The following is a 17,389-nucleotide window of genomic DNA, read 5'->3' on the forward strand; positions in this document are numbered from 1 at the left end:
GTTGAAATCCGATGGCTCGGTGAGGCCTTCATAGGGAGCAATGACATTTCCTCTCTCAAGATCCATAAAGGTACTAAAAACATATTTAAATCAGTTCATGTGAGTACAGTGGTTCAATGTTAATATTATAAAAAAAATAAAAATAATGACTTATATAGTGATGGCCGATTTAAAAAGCTTTAGGAAGCTTCGGAGCATTATGAATCAGAGTGGTGAATCTGCAGTTCTGAGCGCCAAAGTCACATGATTTCAGCAGTTTGGCGGTTTGACACGCGATCCGAATCATGATTCGACACACTGATTCATAACGCTTATAAGCTTCCTGAAGCAGTGTTTTGAAATCGGCCATCACTATATAAGGCGTTATTTGGTTTTTTTTGGCGCACCAAAAATATTCTCGTCGCTTTATAATATTAATATTGAACCACTGAACTCACATGAACTGATTTAAATATGTTTTTAGTACATTAATGGATCTTGAGAGAGGAATTGTCATTTCTGGCTATGGAGGCCTCACTGAGCCATTGGATTTCAACTAAAATATCTTAATTTGTGTCCCGAAGATTAATAGTCTTACAGGTGTGGAAGGGTGAGTAATAAATTACATTATGTTTGGGTAAACTAACCCTTTAAGAAGCTATCTAGTCACGACTGTTTCCCACAAATTTGCCGATGGTGTTGGCGGAGTAATAACCTCTTTTAATCAATCCGTTTGAGATCAAATTAATGCCGGATTTTTTGCTATAAATTACGGGCATTGCATCTGAAGACTAAACTATTTTAGCATCCACATCAGCGGACGATATAGTTGTTTATTCTAAGTGCGTGATTGTCTGCCACTTTAAGTGCTTGAGCTCATTATAGCAGGATTGATTTTGATTGGCTGTCAGTGTTTTAGTTATAGTTATAGTTATAGTTATAGTTATAGTTGTGGTTTGGACTCTGCTATCTTTAAAGGGTTAGTTCACCCAAAAATGAAAATGATGTCATTATTGACTCACCCTCATGTTGTTCCAAACCCGTAAGACCTCCGTTCATCTTCGGAACACAGTTTAAGATATTTTAGATTTAGTCCGAGAGCTTTCTGTCCCTCCATTGAAAGTGTATGTATGGTAGACTGTCCATGTCCAGATAGGTAATAAAAACATCATCAAAGTAGTCCATGTGACATCAGTGGGTTAGTTAGAAGTTTTTGAAGCATCAAAAATACATTTTGGTCCAAAAATAACAAAAACTATGACTATATTCAGCATTGTATTCTCTTTTGGAATCCTTTCCATTGAATTGATTCCACTGAATTGATTCCATTGAATCCTTTCATCTGTTGGCGTTGGTAATGCACTTTTACGTCGTTGTTTTTGGCAATTAGGACATCCGCGACATGCACACTTACGCACCATTTTAAAAAAATATAGCAATACCAAAATACAAACAATGTAGAATAGCTTGAATACAGCATGCATCTCCCTCAGACTGTAAATGAAGCTTGGGTGCACCGGATAACACGTCAGCAGCGTCTTACGTCAGCAGCGTCACTGCAGAGTCGTGAACCCGGATTGACAACAGACCCGGAAGAGAATACAATGCTGAATAAATTCGTAGTTTTTGTTATTTTTGGACTAAAATGTATTTTAGATGTTTCAAAAACGTCTAACTAACCCACTGATGTCACATGGACTACTTTGATGATGTTTTTATTACCTTTCTGGACATGGACAGTCTACCGTACGTACATTTTCAATGGAGGGACAGAAAGCTCTCGGACTAAATCTAAAATATCTTAAACTGTGTTCCGAAGATGAACGGAGGTCTTACGGGTTCGGAACGACATGAGGGTGAGTCATTAATGACATAATTTTCATTTTTGGGTGAACTAACCCTTTAATATTTTGAATGGTATTTAGAACTATATCTTTATTGTTGTCTTTATAGTCCTTGGTGTGATCAGGTCTTAATTCTCTTTTTTCTCAGTTACACATGCACACTTTTCAAAAATGGGGCTTTAAATCTCTTGACAATCTAAAAGATATAAATGAAAGTTGTATATATTTGAAATGAAAGATGTAGATTGTACTAAATGTCAGCTTGCTTATTTTGCTCAAGATAATGATTTAATGAGTCCACATGTCATGTTTCTAACCACAAGTTGAGAGCTGTTGTTCAAATAGGGTTGCCACCTTCAATACAGAAAAATAAGGGACGCCAGCCGCAGCGGGGGCCACACCCCTCGGGGCCACGATGACCACAGTCCCGATGGTGTGCCAGTGGTGGTATATTATAACTTAAAACATATTTTCATAAAAATATTAAGATTGATACCAATGGACATTATAATAAGATATCTACTATTGAAATCAGTGTGAACAGATGCACTCAATCTCTCACTATCACAACTTAAGTGGTCATATTGAATACACAGCTATGACAATAATAAACATAGGCCAACAAAGTGTGACTGAGACCACAAAAAAATAAGCTTTTGGAGGAACTTGTGAGATGTGAACCATATTTTATTAACTTATTAAATTAACAGATCCATAACTTAGTAATTATAAATTAAACAAATTGTAAATTGTCATTTGTTGTGAACAAAGATTTTGGCTAAAATATGTGTCATTGTTTGCAGTAACATCATCCAAACAGTGAAACCACACCTAAATAACTGGAAATGATATATCTACAAACATTTCTTATTTAAGTAAAACACTTAACAACATTTTTATTATTGGAAAGTAAATATATTTATGTATTTATTTATTACATTTTTATATTGTCTATTGTTAATTCTATAGTATTGAATGATGCAATTATTTAAATTGGTTAAGCATAACAAATAGTTGTTTATTTTATTCACATATGTACTATATTTTGATTAAATATGTATTAAATATATATCTCTTATCTCTTATTAAAGTAATGCTTATGTGTCTGACTGTACAACTTAACCTTAATAAACAAATCCTACCATAATATGATTAATGTACATTATTAACATTATTTCTTAATAGGCAGCATATGAAATCGAACTTTATCAATCAAAAACTTGAGGTGATAAAAAAATAAATAAAACATTACACTATCTGCCTCAGGAGAGAACCGGCGAGGTGGCGTCCCGTCCTCCTCTGACTCTGATTGGCCGTGATTCACGGCCCGTGAACCTGATGCAAACCAATCAAACCATGATGGCAGCAAGTATTACCCAATCAGGGGCAGAATCAGGACGTGTCTTCACACAATGCGGGTGGGGTGATTTGCATGGGATGCTGCATAATATGGACCTATGTAAAATACGGGACAAATCGCGTCCCGTATTGATTTGATACGGGACGCGTCATTTTGGCTGTAAATACGGGACGATTCCGTTTTCACGGGACGGGTGGCAACCCTATGTTCAAACCACACAACTTTGCAATGTTGTTTGCGAATGTTCATTGGAACTATGGTTTCAAGAAACACAGACTCATCGAACTACTGTATGCTGATAACGACAGAACTTGCGACCGTAGTTGGCTAACAATGCTTTTGGAAAATGCACCCCAGAACATCTTAGCAACTACATATTTTATAAATGACAAACACAATATTATAAATAAACAACAACTATATAATTCACCTGTGTTCTGGTCACAAGTAGTGAAGGATTAGAAATGTAGTCAAATGCCAATCATATAATTAATTTAAATGGGATAAATTTAGTGATGCAGCTTCTTCAGCAGGGTTTTAGCATGCTGAGAGTGTGTTTTGGTTTAACATGCTGTTACACTGTCAGAGAAATTTTATCTCTAAATTCATCCCCTTTAAAGTGCCGCCACTACAGCCATCAAAACACCGCTTGTGTAACAAATTCGCCGCACTCAGTAATAAATTTCAAGACAGTTACTGTCAGTCTTCAGATCGCCCACTGTGAGCAATGTTCCCGTTTTCATGCATAATACATTGGTCTCTATTTTTTTGTGAGAACTGTGATAGTTTTATGCGATGAAAGGTTATAGGCATTTATCCAGTTTATTTGTTGAATACCTGCCAGGGCCATGCAGTCTGACTACATCTTTAAATGTTGGTTGATTTACACATTCAGACAAATTTTATGGTCTTACATTACAGTATGTTTCACATACTGAGCATTGTGTATTGCATACAATATTAAACATAGTTTAACTTAAAAAATAAAATCTTTAGACCTCTCTGTTCTGTTTTATTTGGTCATGCAAGGATGCTTTTTATGTGAACGCCCCCTAAAATCAGATTATACAGGGCTTCCTTAAGTAGTTTTTTTTTATTTTTTATTTAAATGTATGTATTTATTAATGAGGCATGTATGAGTGTAGTAATGTCAGTCTATTTATTAGGCCTGGATTTTGATCCCAAGCCCCGTTTCAAATATGGTTCATCCAGACAAAACTCAAAAGTCAAAACTGTTTCATAATTCGTTTTTAAATTAATGTTCACCTGCTGTAGTATTTCTCAGCATTTGTGTAATTATTCTTTTCCACAAGACTCTGTAGAAGGTGAGAGACGCCCCCACACTCATCATCAATAGAACTAATGATGATAGATCCGTAACAGTCCACACCAGGGCTCCTCATTGTCACGTTAGCTTCAAATGGAAGCCACGCTTTATGTGATGGTGGGCGGTATTGTGTGTGTTTTCATCTCACACACACACATAGAACTGACTCCATATGGTTACACACGATGGCTTCCCAGAATGACAGAACCCATTCTACCATCTATTCCCTTTCATTAGGTACCATAACGAGATACACCTTTTGAGATGCGTTACAAGACTCCTCTACCTCACACCGTCTCTTCTGTTTTCCTCTCCTCTTACCTGTCTCTTCTCATTCACATCACGTATTCAATTACATCGGACTTTATTACATACTTATATGTGGTTTTAAAGGGCAAACAGATACTTATTACAAAAAGGAAATCTATTTTTTAACTCATCTTGCAAGGGGCATCCTGGGGTTTGCTTTGTTTATTCATTTGAGTGACTCTGCTCTGGTTATCAGTGCTTTGCAATGACCCAACAGGACCAGTCTCAGGACACTCAATAGGGGCTTGACTTCATCATGCCTGATCCTCAATGATTCACTCAGGGAAATACTCATTATGAGGATGTATTCAAAGAGACAGCGGCAGAGACTCATTAAAAGACCTTAAAAGTGACCTGCCAGATTACATAACAACATACTGGATGTCAACCTTGTAAACACAGAAAAGAACACATTAGGTTCTAGGAACACATTAACAGTATGTGAGATTTAATTATTAATTAGATTTATTTAAAAAAAAATTTTTTTTGGGTCATTTTCTATTTATTTATTTATTTATTACTTATTCATTTATTTTATGTTTTATTTATTTATTTATTATTTAATGATTATTTTAAATGTATTTATTTATTTATTTATTTTTGAGAAAACACTAGTTTTATAATATAAAACTTATAATAATAGTTCACGCAAAAATTCTGTCATGTCATTCCAAACCCATAAGACTTTGGTTAATTCTCGAAACACAAGTTAAAGGGATAGTTCACTGTAATTTATTATTTGTATTATGTATTATTATTTAATGTATTATTCAATATAATGTATTATTTAATGAAATTCTTGACCTTGTCCGTTGGTCTTCTTGTTCGTGAGACTATTAGAATTGTGCAGTTCACTCCGTCTTGCCTAGAAAAAGCACAGTTGTGAGATATCAAGGTTAACAAAAACATACAACCTAAAGCTGATACAGTTTTAACATTGTCAATGAGAATTTCAGACAGTCCATTATTGCTTTTCTGAATTCTAGTTTGCTGTATGAAAAACTAAAAATCTAGCCTGCTTGGTTCCACACTATCCCAGCACTTTCCACAGCCTCAAAACACATCACACACTTTTACATCCGTCAAACGCTCCGTCAGAGCTTCCTATATAGTGTGCAAGCACTTGTAATGTTGTCATTTTAGCATGTTCACATCCAGCTGGTGTCTATTATGGTTCAATAGTCTCCATCATTAAATGTATTGCATTTCTGGCAAATTCATCAGAATGGGATAGAACAGTAATTGTGACTAAGTGCAGCATGACTCTCCTCCTCTTCATTAATTGAAGAGGCAGAGCTGTTGTGCGTTGGTGGTACGGTACGAGAGAGAGTTGGCCACACAGGGCTCGCTGTCATGCACTCTAACGTGTGCTCATAGTGCAAAAGTCTGGCTGAGTCACACGTCTCTGAAACACACTTCATCTGCCTCATTATAGATTATCTTTATGCTCACATTATAGCTCTTTTATATGTGACTTTCTGAGGCTCTGCAGCTGTAATAATACCTTCCATTTGTATATGTATCTCAAATAATTTAGTTCATTCCTACACTGTATTTGCAGTTTATTAACAAAAAAAAAAAAAAAGGGTTGATGCTATACTGCTCTTCCTTTTTTAATAAAAAACCTCTTTGTTCCATAGAATGGGATTTTTATACTGATGGCTTTGGTGGAATATATCAACGTTTATCTTTTTGTTCTGGAAAGCCGGTCAGCCTGTTTTCATCCGCAAGCATCCACTACTATAGCTAATACGTATAAGCTGAAAAACATCGGAATATATCTGCACAGTAATAGATGTCAAAAGCACTAATGCGTAGGAACCTGGGTTGTCGCATGATTGCACTGTTTTTGCGCACGGAGATTGCATCTGCATCTTAATTAGGACTGTTATAGCTGTGTTCCTTAGTTATTGGCTTTACCGTGGCAAAATCTCCAGTGTATCATGAAGCCCATTGGTGAATTGCAGATTTTAAATCATCATCTAGACAAGAATTATAGCATCCTGCAGCTTTTCTGAAGCTGAGTCCCAGAGAGGGACATCATTACTGCACGTTCTCTTCTCTTCTCTTCTCTTCTCTTCTCTTCTCTTCTCTTCTCTTCTCTTCTCTTCTCTTCTCTTCTCTTCTCTTCTCTTCTCTTCTCTTCTCTTCTCTTCTCTTCTCTTCTCTTCTCTTCTCTTCTCTTCTCTTCTCTTCTTTCTTTCTTTCTTTCTTTCTTTCTTTCTTCCTTCTCTCTTCTGCTCCTCTTTTGTTTTCTTCACTTTGTTCATTCTATATCACAATGCCCACACATCTGTTCTTCACAAGCACAGTGCTCTGCTTATCAGGCTGTTGCACTTTCAGTTGAGAATTTAGTTCAACTCTTTTGTTTTTTCACCCTTTGTTTCAAATTTTCTCAGACTTTATTTATTTATTTAGTAGATTTTTCTCCTTATTCTGCATTACATGTGCAAACCCTGGTTCTAAATGATTTTATTCCTTCATATTTTGAGTCCAATATTACTTAATACTGGTCCAGCATTCAAGAGTTTTTCCTACTTCGTTTAAAAAACAAAAATCATGTCCACATGAAAGTGTAAAAACATGAAGCGCTGTCAAGAGCATTCCAAATATAACACTAACCATAAAACCATGCTGGCCAATCAGAAGCCTGGAAAAAAGGTTATTACCGGTTCCGGTTCCGACATCACAAACCAAAATCTCTGGTTTCACTGTCTATATGACAACAATGCAACTAGAGTTTCTAAAAAAGTTCAGTTTCAGTGACCGGATACTGCGTTTGCATGTAGACGAACGGCCAAACCGCATAGAAAAAAGCTGCGGTTTTGAAAATACCCGTGGACATACCCCGTTCATGTGGACAGGGCCTTAATCTGCTCCAACAAACCTGTCTGTTATTGGTTCACATGTGATTAATTCATATAATTTTATGTCCTTATTGATGATGCATAGGGCCAGCAGATAAGCCCAGAATAGGAAAGCAAAACATTGTCTTTATAATGGAATTCTATGGAAAAACGTTTATATATTATGCGGTTATGTTCTGAGCTCATCTGCTTACCTGTAGGTATATGCATCACCAGTAAGTTGTATTCTGAATTTGGTCAGTTTAAATCACTGTTTTACTACATTAGTACAAACCTGGTAAAAATGACTATCTATCTATCTATCTATCTATCTATCTGTCTATCTGTCTATCTGTCTATCTGTCTATCTGTCTATCTGTCTGTCTGTCTGTCTGTCTGTCTGTCTGTCTGTCTGTCTGTCTGTCTGTCTGTCTGTAACGCGGTTCGTAGATGTGGGAAGGAGGAGGCGGGAACCGGCGAACATTCAAACAAAACTTTAATATATACATAAACAAATACAAAACGAAACTAATGCCGGCAGACCCTCGCGGACGTCTGCCGGCCACACAAACATAATAAAACATAACAAAGTCCAGGCCTGGTCCTCTCTCGTCCGTCACTGTCGTCGCTCCTCCTTTTATGCTCCCGGAGCTCCTCCGTGAGAGACTCAAGGCTGGTGCGCCTCCCAGGTGATGCTCGTTATCACTTGCGTCACCGGCCTCGCGCAGTTCCCTCACGGCTCTCGCCCGCCCTGCTCGTCACACTATCTATCGGTCTTTCTGTCTGTCTGTCTGTCTGTCTGTCTGTCTGTTGTGGCACTGTCCATGATATGAGTTTTTTTTTGTTGTTGTTGTTTTTTTGTTTTTTTTTTTTTTTTATCTCATTTTCCCTTTAAAAAATCTTTTTTCACTTTTCTACAGTCCAGTGACAATTTGGAAAGAAGATGCGTCAGAAACCTACTGTTGCTATAGTAACAAATGCAACTTTAACACGGGTCCATACTTTTGCAGCATCTATCATGTGACGCTGAAGACTGGAGTAATTTCTACTAAAAATTCAGCTTTACATGGATTTTTATTTTTTTTTTTTCAAATTGCATTAAAACAGAAAACAGCTATTATAATTTGTAATAATATTTCACAAAAATAACAATAGTGTAATATTTCACAATATTATTATTTGTTTTATTACATATATACCAATATTTAAGCACTTAAGCTGATGTTAACCAATCAGAATCAAATATTCCAGACTGTATGTATATTGTGTATATGTAAACAACTAAACAATTCCATAAGTGTAGGATTTGTTGTCATATATTACATTTTTAATAAAAGTAATATATGAAATACTTGACTGGTATTTTAATTCACTTACAGTGCAGGTCAGTGCAAGGGGGGGAAAAAGCTCTTTCTGAACTCTGACTGTACATCTCACACCAACCATGATTGGCATCCTGAGAAATTGCATCCACATGTCCTGTCTCCATCAACATGCCAATCTGCCATTTCAATGACAGCTGGCTGGAAGAGGTGAAATATAAAATATGGCTACTCTGAGGCACAACAGCAAGAACTGCTTAATGCTATTTTTTTTTGTGTTAAAACTTAGTATACAACTACTTTTTCATATATACAGTCATGCGAATATTTATAAATGATAGTTTCTTCACTGAACAACTAATGTGTACATAAGAAATAGGACCTCTGAGCTCACTGCCAGTGCATAGTGGGTCTAGTGCTATAACATATGCTGGAGTTAAAGTGTCAGAGGCAAAGAATATGTGAAAGATGTATGTTTGTGTAAAACAAACATTTTACATTGTTCTTTTCAAAAGATACAACACAGATGCACAATGGCATTATTTGCGATTTGTTGATGAATACCAGCTATGTTTTAATGTATGTTTTATCATCATGTCACATGTTATAACAACTCAAACTCTTTACAAAAAAGGTTGAGTCATTATCACAAGGGGTTTGCCTATTGTTAGCTTTTACTGATTAGACAAGCATGTAAAGTATGGAAAAACACAACTGCAAACAAAGCAAAATCCCAAAACAAAACTGTGTTGAAGATACGAGGTAAACTAAGTCAGAGTATACACTTGTTAGTCACAGGCAAACATAACATAAACCCAAATGAAATAATCAAATAATGAAGGTTCAGGAGTAGGCTTGTTGCCCCTCAGTCCTTTCAAGCAAAAAAAATAATGATAAAGGTACTCATCTGTCCTTTTCTGCTTTGGGGTAGGTAGGGAATGTAAAGTCCTGACGAAAAAACAAAGTCCCCAAAAAGAGAAAAAAATATCAATCCAATCCACTGGTTCAAGGCCCCACAGAAACAGGTTATCCTCCAGCAGTATAAAGTCTCCAGAGAATAGTCCAAAACGTATATATATCCTAGACCAGAGCGTGCCCTTATGAAAAGGCCCCAAAGTCTAACACACAAATGTCTCTTCCCAGAGATCACTTTGGACAATTACACAGAGGTTAGCCTAGCACAAGCAACCTCACCAAACACCAAAACTTTTTTCCCTCTTCTTTAAAATGGCCGCCCTCCCCTTCTTATTGGTAGGCACACCATAATAAGAGTCCTTAGAGGCCAACAAAAGTCCTCAAAAAATATGCGTGTGTAAATGTTCAAAATCAACATAAATAAAGAAAAAAACTATAAATATACAAACATAGCATATACATAAGCAATGACTTTTTTTCCTGCTTAAGTGAGCGTCATGCAGGGCTTTATTGTGGCAGTGTCACAATGTTATTGTGTCATCAGTGTTGTTTACTTGATCAAGTCCCTGAATTTGTATCATAAGGAACTACGGAGTGGAATGAGACATGACCCTAGATAGATAATAGCTGCCCCGAATTTGCTAAAATGGCCAACGAGGGGACTGACATGCTTTAAAGGGTCTTTGGCATTAGATGAGTTTTGAGCAGTTTGCTATATTGCATGGTGTGTTTGCGAAGTTCTGCTAATGAAGCTGATATCTATGAAGAACATCTTAAACGAGTCACTTATGACATTCTGTTTTAATTAAAACGCTGTTTATGTAGACAACGGGCCATTTAATGTAGATGCAATGTAGTGAGTCAGCTCATTAGGTTTTGATACACAGCCAATGTGAGTATTCTTTTATTGGGATTTGGCAATGGAATTTCCTTTTATACCATCAATTATTTATTTCACTTCACAATGGAAAGATTCATTAGGTTCATGTTAGCCTGTATATGTTTGCGTTTGTCTTATTGTGTGCATCTTCATTACCGTTTAAAAGAGTCAGTAAGATTTTTTAAAGAAATTAATGGGTTTTTTTTTTTCAACAATGATGCATTAAATCAGTAAAATTAAAATTCAGCATTGCCATCACAATAATTCATATAAAATATATATTTTTTTAAATATCAAAATAAAAAAAAAAAACTGTTATTTTAAATAATATTTCACAAAATTACTGTTTAACTGTGTTTTGATTAAAATAATGCAGCCTTGGTAAGCTTCCAAGAGACTCCAAACTTTTGATAGGTAGTGTATTTGTGTGTGTGTGTGTGTGTGTGTGTGTGTGTGTGTGTGTGTGTGTGTGTGTGTGTGTGTGTGTGTGTGTGTGAGAGAGAGAGAGAGAGAGAGAGAGAGAGAGAGAGAGAGAACACAAGTGTGTATTATGTGTCAGTGTTCCTGCAGCTTGGCAGTAAGACAGTCAAACCATTGAACATCAAGTTCTGTGCCTGTGAGCACATGGCCAGGCCTCGCTTATGCTGATCAGACTCGATATTAATTATATTATGAAATGGTGTGAAATGTGGAGGGAGATCACAGGGGAGAAGGAATTGAATGGAAATTAAATATCCATTGATTTGCCTCCCTCAAACTTCTGTTTTGATCTGCAGTATTCTCTATATCTGATCTCCAAGTGTGCACATGAAAGTATGTCTGGTATTGATGGGACTTCTCAAGCAAAACGCATACATATTGCAGGATGCACGTATCCTGTTTCAGGTATATAAGTATACTGACGATACGCACTGAAAGATGTTTGTCCATGTGAGTTAGAAAGGATAAAACACTAACCCTTTTGACATCCTTGATATTGGCATCATGGTAGAGTAGAAAGAGTTTCAAAGACAGTGGGGGAAAAGAAGAAGAAGGAAAAAAAACGTAGCCTCTTCATTATAGTTCTTTTGGCACTCAACAACTTTCTCTTCATTCCTTGCTCTTTCTTTTGCCTCTTTAGTTCAATCAGACTGCTGTTTCTCTGACTGACCCCAGCTGCCTCGCTCACTGTGGGATGTCGTTTGCTGGGCACGAGGGTTCTGTATAAAAGAAGCTGATGTCATTTCTCTCTTGACCTCTAATTTAGAGGATGTTTGGGGTCTCGTCTCAGAGGAGAGGCTTGGTCGACCTCAAAGCTTTGGCACTCTGTGAAACGTACGTGCACAGATTTAAAACAATCGGCCCCGCCAGCAAGGTTTGCTCTAAATTTTAGAAGCGCCAAACCCACTCTTCCCAAACCCACTGGAAAGGAAGACGGACTTTCACGATTTGTCCCTTAATGATCCCCTCTGCTTTCTGTAATTGCAGCCTCTTATCTTCAAAGCAGACCTTTGAATGCCCTTCAGTTTGGGTGGATTCCAATAGTCCACTTATAGCAAACCTGAGTCCTTTCTTTTGCCACAGAAGGGTTTGGCTTTGAACCTGGAGAGTCACGACTTGGGGTTTAGAAAGCATTTAGACCCACTTCTAGTTGACTGATATCAATGTGTCAAGAAATCTAAAATGAATCAAAATTTCTGCTCTTAATTTACCTGAACAAGGAGCAGTTAAGCTGAGAGAGAGAAATTGGCCCAGAGGTCATCGTGGAGCTCATTTAGCATCCTTTCTGTGATAATTTTACACAAAAAGTATGGTGGCCCAGTAGTGCACAACACAACGAAATTAAAAAAGCAAACATAAGTTCACAACACAACAGAATAAAGCCACAACACAACGGAATCAAGCCACAACACAACGGAATAAAGCCACAACACAACGGAATAAAGCCACAACACAACGGAATCAAGCCACAACACAACAGAATAAAGCCACAACACAATGGAATAAAGCCACAACACAACGGAATCAAGCCACAACACAACGGAATCAAGCCACAACACAACGGAATCAAAGCCACAACACAATGGAATCAAGCCACAACACAACGGAATCAAGCCACAACACAATGGAATAAAGCCACAACACAACGAAATCAAACCACAACACAACGGAATAAAGCCACAACACAACGGAATAAAGCCACAACACAACGGAATCAAGCCACAACACAACGGAATCAAGCCACAACACAACGGAATAAAGCCACAACACAATGGAATCAAGCCACAACACAACAGAATCAAGCCACAACACAATGGAATAAAGCCACAACACAACGGAATCAAGCCACAACACAACGGAATAAAGCCACAACACAACGGAATAAAGCCACAACACAACGGAAATGCTAGGGGGTTCTCAGAGCTCGGTAAAGTTAGTTTTCCTTGCCACTGTTCTATAGAGTCGGCAGTAATATCAATACCACGATTAGTTTAAACAGTATGTAACCACCGTATATCGATATGAAATAATAATTCAATATCACCTATATGCAAAATAGCTTCATATTTATACATGTGAATGATTTGACGTGCTACCCCGGCGCATGATAAAGGGAACATCCACCAATTCCACCAAGTGGTTAAAACGTATAATTTGTATTCGTTAAAATTACTTTTGACATTTAAAAACAGACATATTAAAATTCCAAAGCTTGTCAGTCTTACCAACAGGAACTAACAACCTTTGGAATTTTAACATGTCTTTTAAATGTTAAAAGTAATTTTAATGATTACAAATTATAAGTTTTAACCACTTGGTGGAATTGGTGGATGTTCCCTTTATCATGCGCCGGGGTATCGCGTCAAATCATTCACAAGTATAAATATGAAGCTATTGTGAACGTAGTTGACTTTTAATTAATATATTATGTCGATATACAATGCTTACATACTTAAAACTAATCATGGTATTGATATCTTTGTAAAACTGTCGACTTTATAGAACAGTGGCAAGGAATAGTAATATTACCGAGCTCTGAGAGCCCCCAAGTGGTCGGGAGCATTTCCGTTGTGTTGTGGCTTGATTCCGTTGTGTTGTGGCTTTATTCTGTTGTGTTGTGGCTTGATTCCGTTGTGTTGTGGCTTGTTTCCGTTGTGTTGTTGGTGGCTTGATTCCGTTGTGTTGTGGCTTTATTCTGTTGTGTTGTGGCTTGATTCTGTTGTGTTGTGGCTTGTTTCTGTTGTGTTGTGGCTTTATTTCGTTGTGTTGTGAACTTATGTTTGCTTTTTTAATTTAGTTGTGTTGTGCACTACTGGGCCACCGTAAAAAAGAGTTAAAAAAAAAAATTAAGTCTGTTCCATGCAGTGGCGTAGCCAGAATTTTATTTTTGGGGGGGCCCATCTAAAAATGAGGGGGCCGCTATATATATATATATATATATATATATATATATATATATATATATATATATGACACTAATAATGACTACAATGACACTAATTCTTAATTTCTAAAAGAAATGCAAAATCAGTCGGTATTTATTAATAGAATAACGAGACACAAACCTTTACATTAAATCGCGCTTGGTCCCATTTATTTTTGATCACAGTGCATACTATATATACAAACTTTTACTGTCAAAGTGCGCACATTTGCAGAAATACACGTTTACCTCAGATTTCATTAGACAGAATTTATAGAACCTGTACGCAGAGTTTCATAATTACAGAGGTCATAAAATGTAGTTTGTTAGGGGGGTAAGGGGGCATGCTCCCCCGAGAAAATTTTGATTTCCTTGGTGTACATATGTGCATTTTTAAGACGTTTAGACCAACACATTGGATAACAATAGCTTTAAAACCATGTCAACAAATACACACGGCAGCTTTAATCGCATGTTTGGCAATTTCATTTTCAAACGACGGTCATTGCTCGTAGTATTGCGCTTTATTTAAGCTATAATAAAGTAATTACGCAACGCGCGCCGGCGCATTTGCGCATGCAATTCTTGAGTGCGCGCCACGAGCACAGTATAATGACTGATTTAACAGTCTTGTTAATTTTTCTGAGTTTTACCGACATAGCCTGACAACATCTCATCTGACCGCAGTTCACTGTTGTTCAAGTGAAGCTCCCTCGTCGTCACCTGCACCTTTTCCGCGCTCGTTTGACTTGCGCCAGGCGCTGAGGCGAAGTCGGAATGCGCGTCTAAAAAGTGTCCCGTTTGTTGTGTCGTAAAGAGACAGTTCTATATAAACACAGCGTTTTACTTGGCGATGTTTTAAAAAAACGATTTTTATTTTTGGCATTTTATATGCTCTGTTGGTGGTTTGTGGAGTAGCGACACCCGGGAGGGATATTTTTTTTTATCCCCACCAGGGATAAAAATAATTCAGCAGAGGCAGGGATACATAGACCAGACCATAAACCATTTATAAATTAATTTTAAACAATAAAACGTTTTGTCATAACCTAAAGTAAATTATCCCTACATATTATTTTGTTTGATTGTGTAATTTGCTTTTTGAATCGTGGAAAAACCGTTATTTCTATTCTAAAAACTACAGATTATCCAGACTCATAACCATTTTGATTACACTCATGCTGATATTGTACTATTTGGTGATCAGTAGTGGTTCGCTAAATATAATAATTCAATAAGCATTCAGGCTACAATAAGCACTTAACTTTTTTAAAATATATATTAAATAGATAATAAAAATATCTAGATAGCTGGCTGACTAAAGTAGGCTAAGTTTGAAAATGATATAATTTGTACATGGAGTTATTATATAAAAAGATACTTAATTTCTTTACAATTTATAGGTGTTATTTTAACAGTCAGTTATGTAAGTTTGATGATTAATAGCTTCTAGCAACATTAAATTCAGGAGAGAAGACAATTCTAGAGAAAAAGCATGTTTGATTTACATATAGGCCTAACAAAGTTTGAGCGCAATATCTGAGAGAGAGCAAATAACGCCACGGAAACTGCCTCAAATTAACTATAATGACGAGAAGAAAGCTGTGTGCGCTACAGTCAGAGGTTCTTGATTCTCTAACGACTTTTTATTGGTTAAAATGAATTGAGAGTTAGGAGCCCGAGCACCCACCGGATTTCACTGCATTGAGATGCGCGTCTTGGAAACGGGAAGCCTCGGGTGCCGCTTCACATTGCCACTCACCACATAATAACGAACTCTCACGCGCAAAGATATAACAGCAGAGGCTACGTGCAACACGTGAAATAATCAAACCAATAAGTCTTAAAACAGCTGTTGCATTTTACCGGGCAGCATATGCATCAGTGTAACAAATAAACATAAAAATTGAAAAAATCGCTCAGAAATCTGGGGGGGCCTGCATGTTAATGAGGGGGCCTAGGCCCCCTCAGGCCCCCCCGTGGCTACGCCACTGGTTCCATGTAACAATGCAGCACATACCAATGGAAAAGCAGACAGGTAGTCAGTTTACATGCACTATAAATGTTTTGTCTTTAGCATAATCTTTCAAGAGTGTACATGATACATATAGTTCTGTCTAGATGGGCTGTTCACTAGGGTTTGGAAGTGCTGATTCTTATAGGATTCCACTGGAAGTGTGTTGAAACATGATGAGTTGTATGTGGTGTCATTACTAGATATTTTAGTTTTCATTATTTCAGAGCTTCAGTACTGCTCCAGCTTTAAGATCACTCAGTACTCAGAATTTCTTTGAAAAAACAAAACAAAAAAGCGTAAAAATTTGAAGTTAATATTTTTTTGCTGTCAGTCTTCAGTGTCACATGATCCTTCATAAAACATAAAAAATCTAATATGCTGATTTGATGCTCAAGAACATTTATTTTTATTATAAATATTGAAAATAGTTGTACTGCTTAATATTTGTGTGGAAACCATGGTACATTGTTAAAATAAAACTCATTCTTGCTGAATAAAAGTAATATTATTTTTAAAAATCTTACTGACCCGAAACTTTGAATGGCATACAGGTGTGCAATATGAATACATTTTATTATATATATTATACTTGAAAAGAGCCTCCTGTGGTATTTTGGGATACACTGTAAAAAAGAATTGTTGGTTTAACTAAAAAAATTAAGTTACCAGGTTGCCTTAAAATTTTGAGTTAATTGAAATTAAAAATTTGAGTTAATACAATGAAGGCAATTGGTTTAATTAACAGAAACTCAAAATATTATGTTATCTGAACCACATTAATTATCTAAGCCGATATGACAAAAGTTTTGTGATAAATCATGATTTTTTTTTTTTTTTTTTTTACAGTGTAGCAAAGTTGATAGCAAAGATCTCAGCAGGTTGTCTGATATTGTTCACCTACTGATTCATGAATGCATATTCAGACATCCTACTTTGACATACTGCTTTTTGGTTACCATATAGAAAGTATGCATTTATGGTTACAGGGATGGTTTATAGCTTTATAGATTGTTTCAAACATGCAGCATAGAATTCCCCTCTGCTCTACTCTAAATATCAGGAGAGGAAGAAATGACTAAAACTTCAGAGGGAAGAACGGAATAACAGGAAGTATGAAGAAGGTGAGGCTCAGGGAGCAAAATTTTGTGGATTTATGACACCACATCTTGCTAGAGACAGGCGAGAAA

The 17,389-nt window shown here is 36.6% G+C and overlaps 1 protein-coding gene across 2 annotated transcripts in view; it reads left to right on the plus strand.

The window, feature by feature from the left end:
- The window catches only part of ccdc172 (coiled-coil domain containing 172), a 147,209-nt gene that overhangs the window by 42,095 nt on the left and 87,725 nt on the right, over positions 1-17,389 (plus strand). The window lies entirely within an intron of this gene.

Source organism: Megalobrama amblycephala, linkage group LG10 (assembly GCF_018812025.1).
Source record: "Megalobrama amblycephala isolate DHTTF-2021 linkage group LG10, ASM1881202v1, whole genome shotgun sequence".
In the NCBI taxonomy this organism is placed as follows: Eukaryota; Metazoa; Chordata; class Actinopteri; order Cypriniformes; family Xenocyprididae; genus Megalobrama; species Megalobrama amblycephala.